The sequence below is a fragment of the Sorex araneus genome, chromosome 2 (genome assembly GCF_027595985.1).
Source record: "Sorex araneus isolate mSorAra2 chromosome 2, mSorAra2.pri, whole genome shotgun sequence".
NCBI lineage: Eukaryota > Metazoa > Chordata > Mammalia > Eulipotyphla > Soricidae > Sorex > Sorex araneus.
The window spans coordinates 12,003,913-12,021,000 of NC_073303.1; the positions used below are offsets into that span (position 1 = coordinate 12,003,913).

General features: G+C 48.3%; 1 protein-coding gene across 2 annotated transcripts in view; it reads left to right on the forward strand.

The window, feature by feature from the left end:
* E2F3 (E2F transcription factor 3) overlaps positions 1–17,088 on the forward strand; it is a 92,994-nt gene that overhangs the window by 61,111 nt on the left and 14,795 nt on the right. The gene's annotated exons all lie outside the window — the stretch shown is intronic.

Consider the following 17,088-nt stretch of genomic DNA (forward strand, 5'->3'; position numbering starts at 1 on the left):
CTGTCTCTCTCTGTCTCTCTCTCAGGGTTGGGGGCAGTGCAGTTGGATTACACTTGGCAGTGTTCAGGGCTTACTCCTGGCTCTGTGCTCTGTGTTCAGGGGTCCCTCCTGACTCTTGGGGTACTACCTGTGGTGCCAGGGAGCAAACCAGGACCGTGAGCTTCAAGTCTTTACCCCTGTATTATCTCTCTGGCCCACACTTCTCTCTTTTTCTGCACTTCCTGTTGCTCATGCTTTCTATGTATTTTTAAGGATGTAGACTTTAACCACATCAGTCTATTCTGATATTTTGGAATGATGTTTCCACATTTAGCATTTTTTATGTTGAGTGTACCACAAATGTAAGTATATCATGTATATAAGTATACCATGTATGTTCCGTGTCACTTTTTTTCTCAGTATTTTCGTGATTCATCCATCCTGGTAACTCCAACCTGGTTTTATGTTGCTCTGCACATTCATGTCATAGCCCTTTCTTGCACATATGTTCAAGAGTCTAGGGTATACGCTGAGAAATTCATGGATTTTGGTAAATATTTATAGAGGGTTTTTCTCCCCCCCCCCAAAAAAAAGAGTGACATTCCCTACCCGTCTCCCCCATTAGTCACTCTGACAGTTTGACATGCTTTCAGCATGGGATATTTTCAGAATTGGGTTTTTGTGTGTCAGTCTGGTGAGTGTGAAAATAAATAAATTCACTTTACTTATTTTTACAGACACATCATATTTTCATACTCTGATTCTGCTTAAAATTACACTACTTGCCTTATGTATAAATGGAAGTAGAACATGCTTCCACTTCTCACAAACCCACCAGGCCTTGATGCAATTTGGGGCAACAGATTTTTGTGCAGACAATTACCTTTTAAGAGATTTAAATATTAGGGAGGGGTGGGGCAGCCTTACATATATTTAACCCTTGGAATCCCTGTTTCTTGTACTCTTGTTTCCTGCCTCTGACCCAAGTTTCCACCCGGCTGCAGGTGGGGCAGTGAGAAGGGAACCTCTTTCCCTTTGACCAGCTGGGCTACTTCTTGGCTAGACTTGATGTCAAGAAATAACAGTCTCGAGCTAGAGCGATAGCACAGTGGGTATGGCGTTTGCTTTGCACGCGGCTGACCCGGGTTCGATTTCCAGCATCCCATATGGTCCCCCGAGCACCGCCAGGAATAATTCCTGAATGCAGAGCCAGAAGTAACCCCTGTGCATCACCAGATGTGACCCAAAAAGCAAAAAATTAAATAAAATAAAATGAAATTAAATAAAATAACAGTCTCTACAGCATAATCTCACCCAGTGGGAATAATCTCACCCTGGGAATTTTTGTTTTCAGCCTAGCCAGAAAAGTCTTTTTCCTATATCCATACTGCCTGGGGAATCATCATAAAACATAGTGATGTGCTGTCTTGCCCTCGTGTGCTTTACTTATTTTGTGACCTGTGGTTGGTGTGGGGGAGGGGGAAGGGGGCGGGAGGGGGGCTGGTGCAGTGTTTGGGGTCACACACTCTGACTGCAGGGGCTGTAGGATATAGCAGACATGGACGAGACGGGCAGTGGGGCTGGAAGCAGCTGTCGACAAACGCCTGCCTGTTCCCCACAGTAGACATCCCTTTCTTTGTGGGGGGCTGGGAGGGTGGGAGCTCTTTCGGCTTGAAGATCTTCCACTTAATATATCTTCTAGTGCAGGTTTCTGGTTAAGCATGATTTCGATTTTGTTTGCTTGTTTTGTTTTGGGACCACACCCGGCCATGCTCAGGAATTACTCCTGACAGTCCATGGGGGACCATACGGGATGGCAGGGATCGAACCCAGGTCAGCTGCATGTAAGATAAGCGTCCTAACCTCCATACTGTCTCTCCAGCCCCATCTCAGTTTTCATATCGATGGGAAAAGGTCTCCATTTTGTCTTTGGATTTGTTGGCTTGTTTCTTGCTTCTTTTGTTTGGGGGCCGTACCCGGCCGATGCTCAGGGCTTACTCCTGGCTCTGCACTCGGGAATCGCTCCTGGAGGGATCAGGGGTGCCAGACGTCAAACCTGGGTCAGCCACTTGCAAGGCACACACCTTACCCACTGTACCATCCCTCCAGCCCCTGCCTTCGGATTTGGAACGAAAGTTTTGTTGGGTATAGAATTCCGGTTTGGTCGCTTTTGTTAATATTTCTAAAGAAGTTATTCCAGCTGTCTTCGGCCACCTTGTTATAAATGAGAAATCTGCTGTCCTTTTAATTTCCCAGTGACATGCCTTTGAATCTCCTCTCCAACCTCTCTTTGGCTTTAGACTTTTTCCCCCTCTTGTCATTAATTTTGAGCAATTTGGTTTTGATGTTGACTGGGTATAATGGTCTGCTTTTTTTTTTTTTTTTTTTTGCATGTGGGCTTTATTGAGCTTCTGGAGTCTGTAGGTTTATAGCCTCCTTTTACCTACTTAACTTTTTGAATATATGTACAGCAATCATGCTAAGTTTTTTCCTTAATATGCTAATCTTTGCATTTGTTTGGGCCTAGTCTGGTTCCCACTGATTTTTCTCCTGAAGATGGGGCCTCGTTTCGTTTCCTGGTTTCTTCAAAGCCTGGTAATCTGAATGGAGGTTAGTCATTGTTGGTGCTAGACATTCATATTCCTGCAAATATGCTTCACTTTCGTTTCGAGAGGTAGTTAGATTTCTTGATCTTTCAGGCCTTGCTTTTGTTGGCTGCAATGAGAGCAGTATTTATCCCAGGGCTATTTTTGCCCTGCTAATGGAACAGCACCCCCTGAGCATTCTAGGCTGTGCTTCATGAATTCTCAGAGTTTTGTTGGCTTCCCTCCCCCCCCCCATTTCCCCCCCACCACACCCCTCCACCCCCCGTCCCCCAGTTTGGTTGGAACAATTGGTAAGAGCAGTATGCCTACAATTTCAGGCCCTGTGGGAGTCCCGGGCTGTTTCTATTCCTTTCTGACTTCTGTTATTCCTGCCCTTGGGTGGTTCTCCCAGAAACTTTGATGAATAGTCTTGTGGATGCTGAAAAGGGATCTTGTGTAGGTTTCCTAGCGTGTCCCCGAGCACGTCTCTCCCTTTTGATGGGCTATTCAAGGTCCAGCTGCCCTGCTCTCCCCAGACCCTTAATGGCAGCTTCTCAGCTCAGGATGTTTTTCAGCCTCCACCGGGGCTCTCCTTACCGAAGGGCAGCCTGGATTTCCCCCCCATCCTTCCCATCACAGGAGCTGAGTTCGCCCCCAATCGAAGGACAGCACTTGGGGAAGGCAAGACAGGGGGGCCCTTTAAATCTGCTGTGCAAGTGTTGGGTGTTCCCGGCCTTGAGTGAAGCTGGGGGGTGTCTTTACTCTGCGTTTCTTAACAGGACACGATGCTCCTTTTTAACAGAAAGCGCTGCCACTAGTTCTTGGGTTCCTAAATCTTCTCCAAGTGTTCTGGCTTCTCAGGGACTGTTTATCACACGCATGTTCCCGCCCGCTGTGAGACTGTGGTTCCCCAGAGCCATAGGGGTCAGCTGGTAATTCAGCACATGCTCCTTTTATCAAGTATAAGATATTCGCGTGGTGCTGCGAGGTTCTGTGAGCGCACCGATTTAGATTCAGAACAGCTACGTGGTGTGTCAACAATCTCAGTGGGAGAAAGTTTTCTTTGAGAGGGTTTTTTTTTTTTCACCCACTCCCCCTTTTTTGAGGGGGGCGTTTATAATCAAGCAGTTGAATTACAGCTCTCTAAAACTGATGTGTGCTGGGGGAAAGGCAGCTCAGATAGAGAAGGGAACACCAAGTAGAGGATGTTGGGAGGTCCCATTCGGGTTAGAAGATGCGAACTGAAAGTAGACTATAGACTGAACGTGATGGACACTCAATACCTCTATTGCAAACTACAGCACCCAAAAGGAGAGAGAACAAAGGGGAATGCTCTGCCGCAGAGGCAGGGTGGGGTGGTGGGGGATGGGGTGGGGTGGTGAGAGGGATACTGGGATCATTGGTGGAGGAGAATGGGCACTGGTGGAGGGATGGGTAAACGATCACTGTATGAGTGAAATGCAAACACAAAAGTTCATAAGTTTGTAACTGTACCTCACGGTGATTCTCTAATAAAATTTTTTTTTTAAAAAAGCACCAAAAGAAATATAAAATAAAACTGATGTGTAGACCCCATGGAAATTGCGTGCGGCTGTTCCATGCACCTGTGAACTATCTTTTTCATTGTGGTTGGTTAAGGACATAAAGGGGGCGTCTTCACAGGGGTCATTAGCAGGCTCAGGGCTGGGCTGAGGTCCAGCTGTTCAGATAGCTACACCCAGGTTGCTTTTTATCCTTCCTGTTTCTGCTCCTCGCCGGTAACACAGAGCACGACAGAGGTACCCTTAATAAAAGACGACCGGCTCCCTCACCTGAGTGTTTGGTGACAGTGACAACGTAGATATCCCTGACCCAGAACATAAGTTGATTGTGGGCAGAGAATGGTTGGGCCAAACTGGTCCCCGGCCTATTTCCAAAGGGGATTTGTCCTGGAGTTAAGTGGTACCGGGGGTGCTCTGCATTTACTCTCCTTGCATGCAGGCACCGGAAGTACGGAGCTGTAGTTCCATAACTGACCGTTAACTGAATCTATGTGAAGTACCTGGGCCGGCTTCCAAGCTGGAGAGGCAGATGCCTGAAGAGATCAATTCTAATTTCTGGGCATTAACCTCATGTTGAAGGTTGTCAGTCATTCAAATGAAAGAAAACACATTATAAATTTGGTCATAAAAGGCAGTTGTATATACCTTCTCTTAAAGTAGTAATTGAATTGCATCTTTCCCTTCCATTTCCCCCCCCCACCACCGTTTATTTTTCTATAGAAGCATAAAAATTTTAGACTGTGAAGAGAATAATAAAGCTTAATCATCGTAGGGGGGAGAAAATCCTTTTGTTCACCGACTGTGATTAAGAGACTTGACTCACTGACATAAGCTCTTAACGTGGCGTCAATGCGGCATCAATCTCTAACAGCTTCAATGGCCCTTTCTTTCTGAGACCAGCATTCCATCATCGGGTTAGAGAGCCCGGGCTTCAGCCATTATTTTGCAAAGAGGAAGTGGTCGCCTCTGTGATTTCAGTGTGTTCACTCGTGTACCCGTTATCCTGTGTTTATTATTCTCTTGGCATCTGAGTTCATTCATAAGGTGCTGGGCACATCAGGGGCACTGTGTCACCTGCCTGCTCACAATTGACAATTAGGCAACTATAGAGCCACTTCCGGTCTAGAAAGGTGCCTTGTCACATCTCTCTCTCCTGTCCTCGGAGGCCATGTCAGACGAAGAGAGTGTCACTCAACTCAAAGAGCCTTGGAACCTCAAAGACAATCCAAGGCCGGGAAGGGGGAATACGTGTGAAGACCTTTACTCAGAATAATGTCCATTATTGAGGAGTCTTGTTTTTTTGAGAAAGTAAAAGATTTTATTTTTTAATTTATTTTATTTTATTTATTTATTTATTTTTTGCTTTTGGGGTCACACCCGGCACTCTGCACTCTGCTCTGAGTGCAGAGCCAGGGGTTACTCCTGGCTCTGCACTCAGGAACCACTCCTGGCAATGCTCGGGGACCATATGGGATGCTGGGAATGGAACCCAGGTTGGCCGAGTGCAAGGCAAACGCCCTACCCATAGTGCTATCACTGCAGCCCCAAGATTTTATTTTTTTTTAAATCTGTAGATGTAAGGAAAAATAAACATCACCTTACTAGATAAAGAACATTTAACATAAGTGATATAGAAAGAACGTTTAATGTAAGTGAAATACAAATTCATTGTTGAAAAAGTATAAAACCCTTGGCAAGCTAGGAATAAACAGATCTTCTTAATCTAGTAAAAGGCCATGAGTCAGGGCCACACTCAGGGGCAGAGTGCTGGGAAGTTTAAAGAAGCTCCTTTCATGCTTCTTTCAAAACTGGCTTCAAGGTTCTGCATTTGCTAAGCAGTTGCTGGTCCATGAAACTTGGTATCATTCTTTCAAATCTAAAAAGATAAAATCGAGCTAGAAATTCTTGGTGAGGTGCTCATTTGATTGAGTCGCATTGGAGTTTTTGCTGCTGCTGCTGTTGTTTTTACTATATTCCACCATGATCTTCTGGCCTGTAGAGTCTCCTTTGATCTCTTTGAATCTCATTTAGGCTCCTTTGTATGTTAAGTTCCTTCTTTGGTCTCGCTGCTTCCAGGATTCTCTCCCTCTGCCTTCGGCTTTTGAGTACAGTGTGTCTTGGAGTTTTTCTACTTGGTGTTGGATAACATTGGTCTGTCCTTGCCCCTCTTGCAGGGAGCTTATGTGTATTGAGTTGCTCCTGTCTCAGGGCTTCTGAGGCACATCAGTTCCATCAGGCACTCCTGATTCTATGTTGCTTTTCTCTTTCCTTTATGTCCTTTGCATGGTTTAATGATTTTTGTATAGACACAGGAAGACAGTTGATGCTATGCTTTTGTAACATGGAGTTAATGGACTCCAAATAATATCTACTCCTGGGCATCCATCATATTTACTTGACTTAAGCCTTAGTGGCCCTTAGTTCCTAACACCCCAAAACAGGGGTTCCTCCGAGGGATAAGGATGGACCCAGTGCAAGCCTCAAGCCTCCTTGGCATCAAAAAGAGACAGGCTAAGTGCCATACGAAGTATAATAAATTAAGAGCACGGTCATGGAACAAATTCTGTGTGACCCACAAAGAAGTAACTGAATAAGGACCCTACTGGGGTTAGGAAAGACTAACCTGGCCTGAGGACTGTAGTCTGGGCTGTATAGCGAGATGTCCATGGGAAGAGCCTGCCTTTAAGCTTAATATATCTCTTATTGTTTTTATACAAAATGACTAGAAATATTAGTAAGAAGTAAATTTAATATGATTGTTTAAATGGATTACTAGCTAAGGAAAGGAGAAAGCAATACGCCCTTAGATGGAATTCCACTGTTGAGGGGTCTCCTGGTAATCTAGAATGCTGAGGGCCCAGATGAGATTTTGTCTATGAGTTATCTCCTAGAAGAACTTCCCCTGAAGGAAGGGCTTTACATCTGTTTATTGTTATAATAATGTTCAGCCCCACCTATGTATATCCCCACCCTTCACGATCTCTATGTAACTGTGCTATAAGAGAGAAGTAAAGATGAAATAAAGGGTCACTGATAACCAACCCCATTCCCTCCTTCACTCTCGGCCGTCCGGGGGAATAGTTCTTGGTTCTCAGCCACCGAACACTCCTACGTTCGACCTCACAGTTTGAGTCTGTTTTTACATGTTGGGACTCTTCAACATCTTGTTTCTAGGTGCCTGCCCTGCTTAACTCTAGTACATTCTTGCCTGTGATTCCTTTAACTTGTGTTGGATTATTGAACCTGCCTTCCCATTCATCCGGGACACCATGTTCCTCTTGGACTCATCCCATCTTTCTCTGGTGTGGCCTCCATTTCTTCTCAGGCTGTTTTCCATTTTGTGTTGTTTTCTGGAGGTTTCCTGCATCTCATCTTGGAGCTCACCAGTCTTTTCTTCAACTGCTGTTTGTTGTGCTACTCAGACCTTCTGGTGTGTGTGTGTGTGTGTGTGTGTGTGTGTGTGTGTGTGTGTGTGTGTTGTTTTGCTTTGAGAAATTACGAAGTAAATGGGCAGACCGGCATCACATTTCACCCTTCCCTGTACCTAGTCCCCACCCAGTCACCTTCAAGAAGACTTTCCCTGCTGAGCTTCATCCACTCTCTCAGCTCCCCGTTGTCCTGGCATTGCTCTATTCCGAATATTAAACAGGAATAAAAATATTCCTCCTATACTTTTGAGGAAAGGTTATAAAATAGAGTGAAGCCAGGGTGTTTCTAAATACAGAAACGAGAGGCTGGGAGATAGGACAGTGGCTAAGGCGTGTGCCCAGCATGCTCCTTCCTGGCCCAGCTTTAGCTTCCAACATTCTGTCCTCTGCATGGCACTAGTGGTGGCCTTGGGGAGCCCTGACATAAGTTCATTGTCAGCCCCTTGCACTGAAGCAACGGTTTGGATGGAAGAATCATCATGAGGGCCCCCAGGTCTCCTGATTGCTAGGTCAGAGCTCCCCCCCCAAAAAAAAAAAAAAGAAATAACAATAATAATAGTTAGGGCCAGGAATAAGAAGGAAAGGAAGGAAGGACTGAAGGAAGGGAGGGAAGGAAGGAAGGAAGGAGGGAGGGAAGGGAGGGAGGGAGGGAGGGAGGGAGGGAGGGAGGGAGGGAGGGAGGGAGGGAGGGAGGGAGGGAGGGAGGGAGGAGATGAACAATGGAGAAGACAGACTGAAAAGAGTAAACACAACGTAGAAGAATTAGTTTGTGAAATCAGAGAAACTATTGTGTTCATAAGGCAAGGACACAGGAATTTTACAGGATAATTCACGAAAGTAGAAGCTAAATTTGATGTAAGGATAAGTTACATTATGATCCATTTAATGGAAACTAGATCGTGTGAGCTTAGAGGATCCATCTAGAGGAATGGGGGTTCCAGGGAGATCAGACAATGAGAGGGAATGATTTACTGCATAGATATTTCTGGTAGCTGAAGGCCAAGCATGTAGAGTCTTAGGACCCTGCGATTTCTCGCACAGTGAGAAAAGATTCCTATCTAAGTACATGTTTCGAAATTTTACAATAGATGTGAGACCAACCGGGAAGCTCTCAGAGAGGTTAAAAGTCAAATAGCTTCAAAGGAGTGAGACCCGGTGGTCACGGGTTTCTCGGCTGGAATGAGCGCCCCGGAGCAGAGGCCGGCCGAGTGCGGAGGGCAGCTGGTGGTCAGCGTGATCCTCTTCCCCCAGCCGGACTGCCCAGCGTAAGGCTGAGAGACACCTCTACAGATCCATTTAAGAGGTTTCCTCCCCGCCCCCCAACATCTCGCGGGACTCCGAGCTGTTGCCCTGCCATACTGCGTCCACGTGTGTTCTGTGAAGAGAGTGGACATTTTTCAAGCAGCAGAAGCCAACTCTGGCTCACGCAAGCCTAAAGGCAACCTGTTTAAGGGAGATTGGATCGCTCACAAAATCCTGGGCGATTCAGGATCCAGGCAGGAAGAGGGAGGAATCCATCAGTCGCCCCAACCTCAGGCAAAACATCCAACCAAGAATTTTTAAAAAAGAGTCCTTGGGGCCGGAGCGATAGCACAGCGGGTAGGGCATTTTGCCTTGCACGCGGCCAACTCGGGTTCGATCCCCGGCATCCCATATGGTCCCCCAAGCACCACCAGAAGTAATTCCTGAGTGCAAAGCCAGGAGTAACCCCTGAGCATCGCTGGGTGTGACCCAAAAAGCAAAAAAAAAAAAAAAAAAAGAGCCCGCCATACCAGTTTCTTCTGTTGGATTTTTTGTTTGTGTGTGGGGGGGCACATCTGGCAGTGCACTGAGCTTATTCCTGGCTCTGTTCGGGACCACTCTTGACGGCCCGTGGGGGGACCTTATGTGGTGGTGGGGGTCACACTTCGGCTGGGTGCGTGCAAGGCCTTCCCCACTGTACCATCTCCCTGGCCTTCGCTCCGGTCATTTTGAAACTGGCCCTCCAGGCTCCTGAGAGCATCCACCCTGCCACGCCCAGTGGGGAGCACAGGGGAACTGTATGTGCCCGCCAGAAGTTGGCACAGATTCCAGGGGAACCGGGGAGGACCACGGGAGTCTTGAGCTCTGACTTTCGGGAGGTGGCCTCGCCTTCCGCCCAGACTGATGACATAGGGGGTTCGGCGGGTATGCAGACAAGGGCAGCAACGCACATCCACAGCCCCGCAGCCCGTCGCAGAGTGAGAGCCACATGGCTGGCCTGGAGACCACTGTGGCACAAACGTGGGGCTGATAAGAGACCTGATTAGATGGGGACAGTTGGGAAAAGTTGAAGGTGTGGTAAGAGGCGAGCATGGCGCCAGCAAGTGGGAAGGACCCTGGAAACGCCAAAGAAAACAAACAAGTCCGTGCACCCGGAGCATCTCTGAACGTCCTATGGGGACACGTTCAGAGAAGTTGGTCCTGGGGCGATTTCATCCGGCCCCACATCAGATACCACAGAGGGAATGTTTGCCTCTGAACACGGAGCATTCCAGAGGATTTCCGAGAAGAGGAGCGGGGCCATCATAATTTCTGGTGTTCCCTACGTGAGCCAGGACACCAGGAAGCTGGAGGACTGTGGGACTACCCACCGGCAGGCACAAACTGTGGCTTCCGGCAGCCCAAGGGTACCGCCACTGTCTCTGTTCACAACGGCTAATCGGTAGACATGGGGTCAAGCTACATCTCTGGGGGGTTTGTTCAGTTGTTTGTTTTTGGCTTTTGGGGTCACACCCAGCAATGCTCAGGGGTTACTCCTGGCTCCATACTCAGGAATTACTCCTGGTGGTGCTCAGGGGACCATATGGAATGCTGAGGATCCAACGCGGGCGACCAGGTGCAAGGCAAGCACCCTACCCACTATACTATCAAGCCAGGTTGAGGCTTTTTAATTTACCTGTCAAGAGACTTTGGGAATCTGCCCCTTGACAAGCAGCTATGACTGAGTACTTTCCGTCTGCACAATTTTGAAAATCGAGAGGCCTCTTTTTGATGCCTGGTCTCTCTAGTCTAGTAAGGAAAGCTGGAGCACGTGTGTCTTGGGATGGTAAAAGCATGAGTGGGCATTGGTAAAAGAAAGATATTTCAGTCAAGGGAAATTGTGATCACTGATGTCTTTACTCTTATAACCTACCAAGGATGAGCCAGGAAGAAGCATCCCACCCGAACAGACCAGTAATTATTAAGGAAGTAGAGATGGCAAACAAAAGTATCCCCCAGAATAAAAGCCTGGATCCAGATGGCTTTACTAGTGAATTCTTCCAAACCTTCAAAGATGACCTGCTCCTCACCCTTTTCAAGCTCTTGCAGAACTTGCTGTGAAAACAGGAATCCTCCCAAACAGAACTTAGGAGACAAATATTACCCTGATAACAAAAACAGAGAGAAATGCCACTAAAAAAAAAAAAGACCAACCATAGGTCAATATCCCGGGAAAACATAGATGCAAATATCCTTAAAATCAGCATACAAATTTAGCAATACGTCAAAAAGACCATCATAGTAACACAGTAGGATTTAACCCAGGATGCAAGGATGGTTTCGTATAAGCAAATTATCAACATAATATACCATATCAGTAGAAGGAAAAACTAAAAGCATATGATCATATCAGTAGATGCGGAAAAAGCATTTGTCAAGATCCAATACTCATTCATGACAAAAATTCCCAGTAAAACAGGGATAGATGGAACTTACCTCAATGTAGTTAAAGCCGTTTACCATGAACCCACAACAGACTTACTCAACAGTGAAAAACTGGAAGCTTTATCTCTAAGATCAGATACAAGACAAGGTTGCCCACTCTCATCACGATTTTTCGATATAATTTTGGAAGTGCTGCACTTAGCAATTAGGCCAGAAAGATATATGAAAGGCATCCAGATTAGAAAAGAAGTCAAACTATCACTCTTTGCATATGACAGGATAATATGCTTAAAAACCCTCAAGGTTCTACAAACAAACAAAAAAAGTCTTGAAACAATAAGCTGATACAGTAGTGTGGCAGGCTACAAAATCAATATGCAGAAATCTGTGACTTTTCTATATGCAACCAATCAAAGTGAAGAGGGAAAATAATTTTAAATCCAACTCACAATTGCACCTCAAAAAATATCATACTCTTGGGAATCAGCTTAACAAATGAAGTTACAGACTTAATATAAGAAAGTTATATATCGTTGGGGCTGAAGTGATAATACAGCAGGTAGGATGTTTGCCTTGCATGCGGCCGACCCGGGTTCAATTCCCAGCATCCCATATAGTCCCCTAAGCACCGCCAGGGGTAATTCCTGAGTGCAGAGCCAGGAGTGACCTCTGTGCATCGCCGGGTGTGACCCAAAAAGCAAAACTAAAAAGAAAGTCATATATCGCTACTAAAAGAAATGAAGACACAAGTCCTGGTATGCATAGATCACCAGATGGACTTATGAGATAAAAGAGAGTTTTAAAAATATGAATTAAGGGGCTGGAGCGATAGCACAGCGGGGAGGGTGTTTGCCTTGCACTCGGCTGACCTGGGTTCTAGTCCCAGCATCCCATATGGTTCCCTGAGCACCGCCAGGGGTAATTCCTGAGTGAAGAGCCAGGAGTAACCCCTGTGCATCGCCGGATGTGACCCAAAAACAAACAAACAAACAAAATTATGAATTAAGACTTTCCTAAATTGAAGATAATGGCAATTTCACTTAATGAACCACATGTTCCCCCCCTGCTGACTTGTGCATGGGGAAACTCTCATCCTTGATCACAGTCCGCACCCGGTTTTGGCTGTCCTTGGGAACTGCACATTTGGTGGTGATCTAACACGCTAATAACAGAGCTGCTGAGGTCGAATTTGGTCATGGGAGGTGAGGCAGGGGATCAAACCCACGGCCTGATGCTAACAAGCCTGACGACCAACAAGCTGGCTTTGGGCCTTTTGTGGGTTATTTTTGGGTTTTTGTTTTTTGTTTTTTGTTTTTTTTTTTTTTTTTTTTTGCTTTTTGGGTCACACCCAGCAATGCTCAGGGGTTACTCCTGGCTTTGCACTCAGGAATTACCCCTGGCAGTGCTTGGCGGACCATATGGGATGCCGGGGATCGAACCCGGGTTGGCCGCGTGCAAGGCAAACCCCCTACCCGCTGTGCTATCACTCCGGCCCCTGGCTTTGGGCCTTTTGCCAAATACTTTTGCGTATCCATTTTTCACAAACATCTTTCGGAAGTCAGCTTGGACTTCGGAGGAGACATAGCAGTTGTGGGATCTTGGAAAAGTTACTTAAGTGCTCTCGTCTCCTGTGAGATGAAAAATAATGGTGACGACTTCAGGGGGTAGTTAAGGCGAGGTGATGGCCTGAGAAACGGTATCCTGGAGTATGACGCATTGAAAGCTCTCAGCGCGTCCTGCTACCGTCAGTACTAAGTGGCTGCAGGGTCACGCCTTGCCTGATGAGTGTGTTTGTTGGCGGTTTTGTGCTGTGTGATCACCGCACAGAGAGTTTGCTAACCCCAGCCCACGTGGTAGCTGCGTCTGCTTCACACCTGGTACTTCGAGCGTGCGGTGTAGCTCGTTCCACCATCATGTTCTTTCCTATCACTGGCCACATCACGACGGGAGGGCCCGTCCGTATTGTTGGTTGCCTGTGGTCGGACCCTCACTCCCTTGTCCTCTTCCAGAGAAAGGAATGTGTTGGCTCCTGACAAGTGCCAGTCTAAGTAGATCTGTTCTGGGCTTGCCTGGACCAGCACCTCCCTGGAAAGTGCTGGGACTAAGCCTGTCCCCAGCCATACCCCTTAGTGCTCGGGAGGCTGAGGTAAAAGGGGTTGAAGGCGGTGTTCCCAAAGCACACGCCCAGACCCTCGGGGTCATCTCCCCCAGCCCTTCTCTCTAGCTCTTTTTTTTTTTTTAAGATTTGTTTTCATTGAATCACTGTGAGATAACCCTTACCAAGCTGTCCACGATTAGGTTTCAGTCATACAGTGCTCCCGCACGCATCCCGCCACCAGTGCGCATTTCCCAGCACCAGTGTCCCCAGGTCCCTTCCCATCACCCCCACCCCCGCCTCTATGGCAGCACTTTTCCTCCCTCCCGCCCTCTCTCTCTTTCTCTCTTTTTCTCTCTCTCCTTCCATTTCTCCTCTCCTTTTGGGCATTGTGAAGCCATACAGATACTGAAAGTTTACTATATATGTATATATATGTGTATATATATATAACATACATATATATCCAGTCTATATATATATATATGTACGCACATATACATATACATACATATACGTGTGTGTGTGTGTGTATACATACATATATATACTGGAGCAATAGCACAGCCGGTAGGGCATTTGCCTTGCACATGGCCGACCTGAGTTCGATTCCTCCGCCCCTCTTGGAGAGCCCGGCAAGCTACCGAGAGTATCCCGCCCGCACAACAGAGCCTGGCAAGCTACCCGTGGTGTATTCGATATGCCAACAACAGTAACAACAAGTCTCACAATGGAGACGTTACTGGTGCCCGCTCGAGCAAATCGATGAACTGTATATATGTATATACATATACATATATATATATATCAAATTAATGCAGCTGGTGCTGAGTTGCTTGGTGCTAGGATGTTTTTTGTTGTTGGTTTTATCTTGTTTTTATAAAATGGTTCACAGTGATTTGTTACATTCAGTATTCCAACACCAATCCCACCCCCATTGTACCATCCCACCACCATTATTTCTAATTTTCCCAACCACCACCCAAGCCTGCCCTCATAGCAGGCCCTAAATAATTTCTTTTATCTTGCTTGCCATGAATAATTCGCTAAAAATGATTTTAAAAAAAGAAAAAGAAGAAAAAAAGAGAGTGTGAAGATTGTTGTGTGTCACCCTGGAGCCACGAAGCCCTTGTGGAAGAGCTGACTGACCTGTGGTTACAGGTGAAGCCTTGTGTGCTGACATTTCCCTAATCCAGATCGGTTGCCTCCTGCTCTCCATCCCACCCTTTGTAACGTGCTACTCCTGGAATGTCAGTGGTGTGGAGTGGGAGTTACGGCGCGGCCACAAACGCGGACTTGGATCTGTGATGTAGTGAGTGGCCGCTGTCCCGCATCCTGGCCCGCCCAGGCCCTTCTTAACCGGAGGTCACTGTCCTAACGAAGAGCTGGCGACGTGTACCACACCCCCTTCCCACCAGCCTCCCGGGGTGGAGAAGCCCAGCTCACCTGTGTAGTCCGATTCGCTGTGCAGGTTCAGAGGGCGGTGGGGTGGGGAGCAGCCTCAGGGTCCAGGGGCCTCAGCTCCCAGACTCTCTCCCCGCAACGTCCCATCTGCGGGTGGACCCTGCGGGCCCAGCAGGGCATCTGTGGACAGCAGCCGTTTCCTCCTTCTCCGTCTCTGGCGATGCCGTGTCCCACGTGGCCGCATCCCAAAGGCCCCAGTTGTGCCCACTCTGCCTGCCACTCTCTCCCCCCGACTCCCCGAAGGGAAAGGGGGGCTTTCTTGGCTCTCGCAGCTGCAGAGTCTGGGGAAGACCCTCTCCCTCCCGCAGCACTGGAGAGTGAAGGAGCCGCTTCTCTCTTTGTAGGTTTGGTTTGGGTTTTGGGGACTAACTCCTGGCTCTGTGCTCAGGGGACCGGCCCTACGGGATGCCAGCGGTCAAACCCGGGTCGGCCTTGTGTGAGGCAAGTGTCCTGCCACTGTACTAATAGTGCTCCAACCCCAGAAGGAGATGGTTTTCTTTCTGGTTTCTGTTTTTAGTTTGTTTTGTTTTGTTTTGGGGTCACCCCCAACAGTGCTCATGAGTTACTCCTGGAGGTGCTCTGGGGACCATAAGAGATGCCAGGGGTCGAACCCAGGTCTGCTGCATGCAAAACCAGTGCCCTACCTGCGGCACTGTCTCTCCGGCCCCAAGGAGGTGGTTTTCGTGACATCCTTTCTGCTCTGCCCTCCCCTGTGGAGTCTCCGTTCTAGCCCCCTGCTTCCCAGATGCCTAGCCCCCCCCCCGCCCCCGCCCCAAAGGCCATTCCATGGAAATTCCTGGGCATGGCCCTTGGTTCACTAAGGCTGCTCGTGCCCCCCACGCCAGGCCAGACTCGGGGGGGCCCGGAGGGCAACAGCCTGGGCCCCAGGCCTGGGCCCCGCCGTGTTCAGAGTGGCTCGGTTGCGGTGCTGTTCCCCGGGATAAAGAGGAACGTTTGCATGGCCAACCAAACAGGGGGCCCGGGCAGCCACGTGACCAAGTCTTGGGGCGGGAAAGAGAAGTAGAGAAAAAACCCAAATGAGCCCCTTGTGGTCCTGGTTCCCCTCCCCGCCCCCCGCCCATTTGAGAGTGCCATTCCACTCCATGCTGATGTGAGGCACCACTGTCGGTGAGGCCAGAATGCACAAGGCCGGGTATGAAGGGGGGGGGCCTTAACCCCGCCCGGGGTCCTCAGTGTGGTCGGATGCTGAAATGTGATTGTTCCACTTGTCATCCACGTACAATTGGGGGTGAGATGCTCTCTGCTCTTTGGGGGTACCATCATCATCATCATCATCCCGTTAATCATCGAATTTCTCGAGCGGTCTCAGTATCGTCTCCATTCTTCCTAGCCCTGAGATTTCAGAAGCCTCTCTTTGCTCGTCCTTTCCAATGGTGCCGCATTGGAGGCTCTTTCAGGGCCAGGGGAATGAGACCCACCATGGTTACTGGTTTTGGCATATGAATACACCATGGGGAGTTTGCGAGGCTCTCCCATGCGGGCAGGAAACTCTCGGTAGCTTGCCAGGTTCTCCCAGAGGGTACAACGTTTGGGGTACCACATTTCCGAAATCCAACGTGCGTTTCAGGTTGACGACACGGGTCAGTTGGCTGGTCTCTCCTGTGGAGAGGCCAGGTGTGGGGAATGAGCCTTATCACTTGTCTTTCTGGGTGGGGGGGACCTTTGAACTTGTGGGTCTCCTCAGCCCAAGCATCAGCCCTCACCCGAGCCTAAGTGCACACTGTCACTGGGGACCCCTCCCAGGCACCCTCATCAGGCCATACACTTAGGCGTCAGCGCAGACTCACTGTCTTCTCTCTTCACACTGGCTTTGCTACCTGAGCCCTAAGCCCAGCACTCAGTCGAGGATACAAGACACTAAGTGGATTTTGTTGTTGTTGATTTGGGGACCATGTTCAGCAGTGCCCAGGGCTTACTCCTGGCGCTGTGCTCGGGGATCACTCCTGGCAGGGCTCAGGGAACCCTATGAGGTGCTGGGGGATTGCTACTCGGTTTGGCCACTTGCAAAACCAGCTGTCGTATCTCTCCCACCCCAACGTGGGTTTGTTGTTGTTGTTGTTGTTGTTGTTGCTGTTTTAAGCGAAACTGCACGGGAAACGTGGGTGAGGCCTTCTCCTTTGCCCGTGTTGAAGACGATGCCAACTGAAGGGCAAGGTGCGCCGTGTGCCATATTCATCATTCTGAATTCTTGTCTGTGACTAGCCCGGGTTCCTCTGCCGTCACTCTGCCTTCCGTTAGCTCTTCCTCGAGACTGTGTCTGAGTCACTTCTGGACTCAGTCTCCTCCGAGCCTCCGAGCCTCCGAGCCTG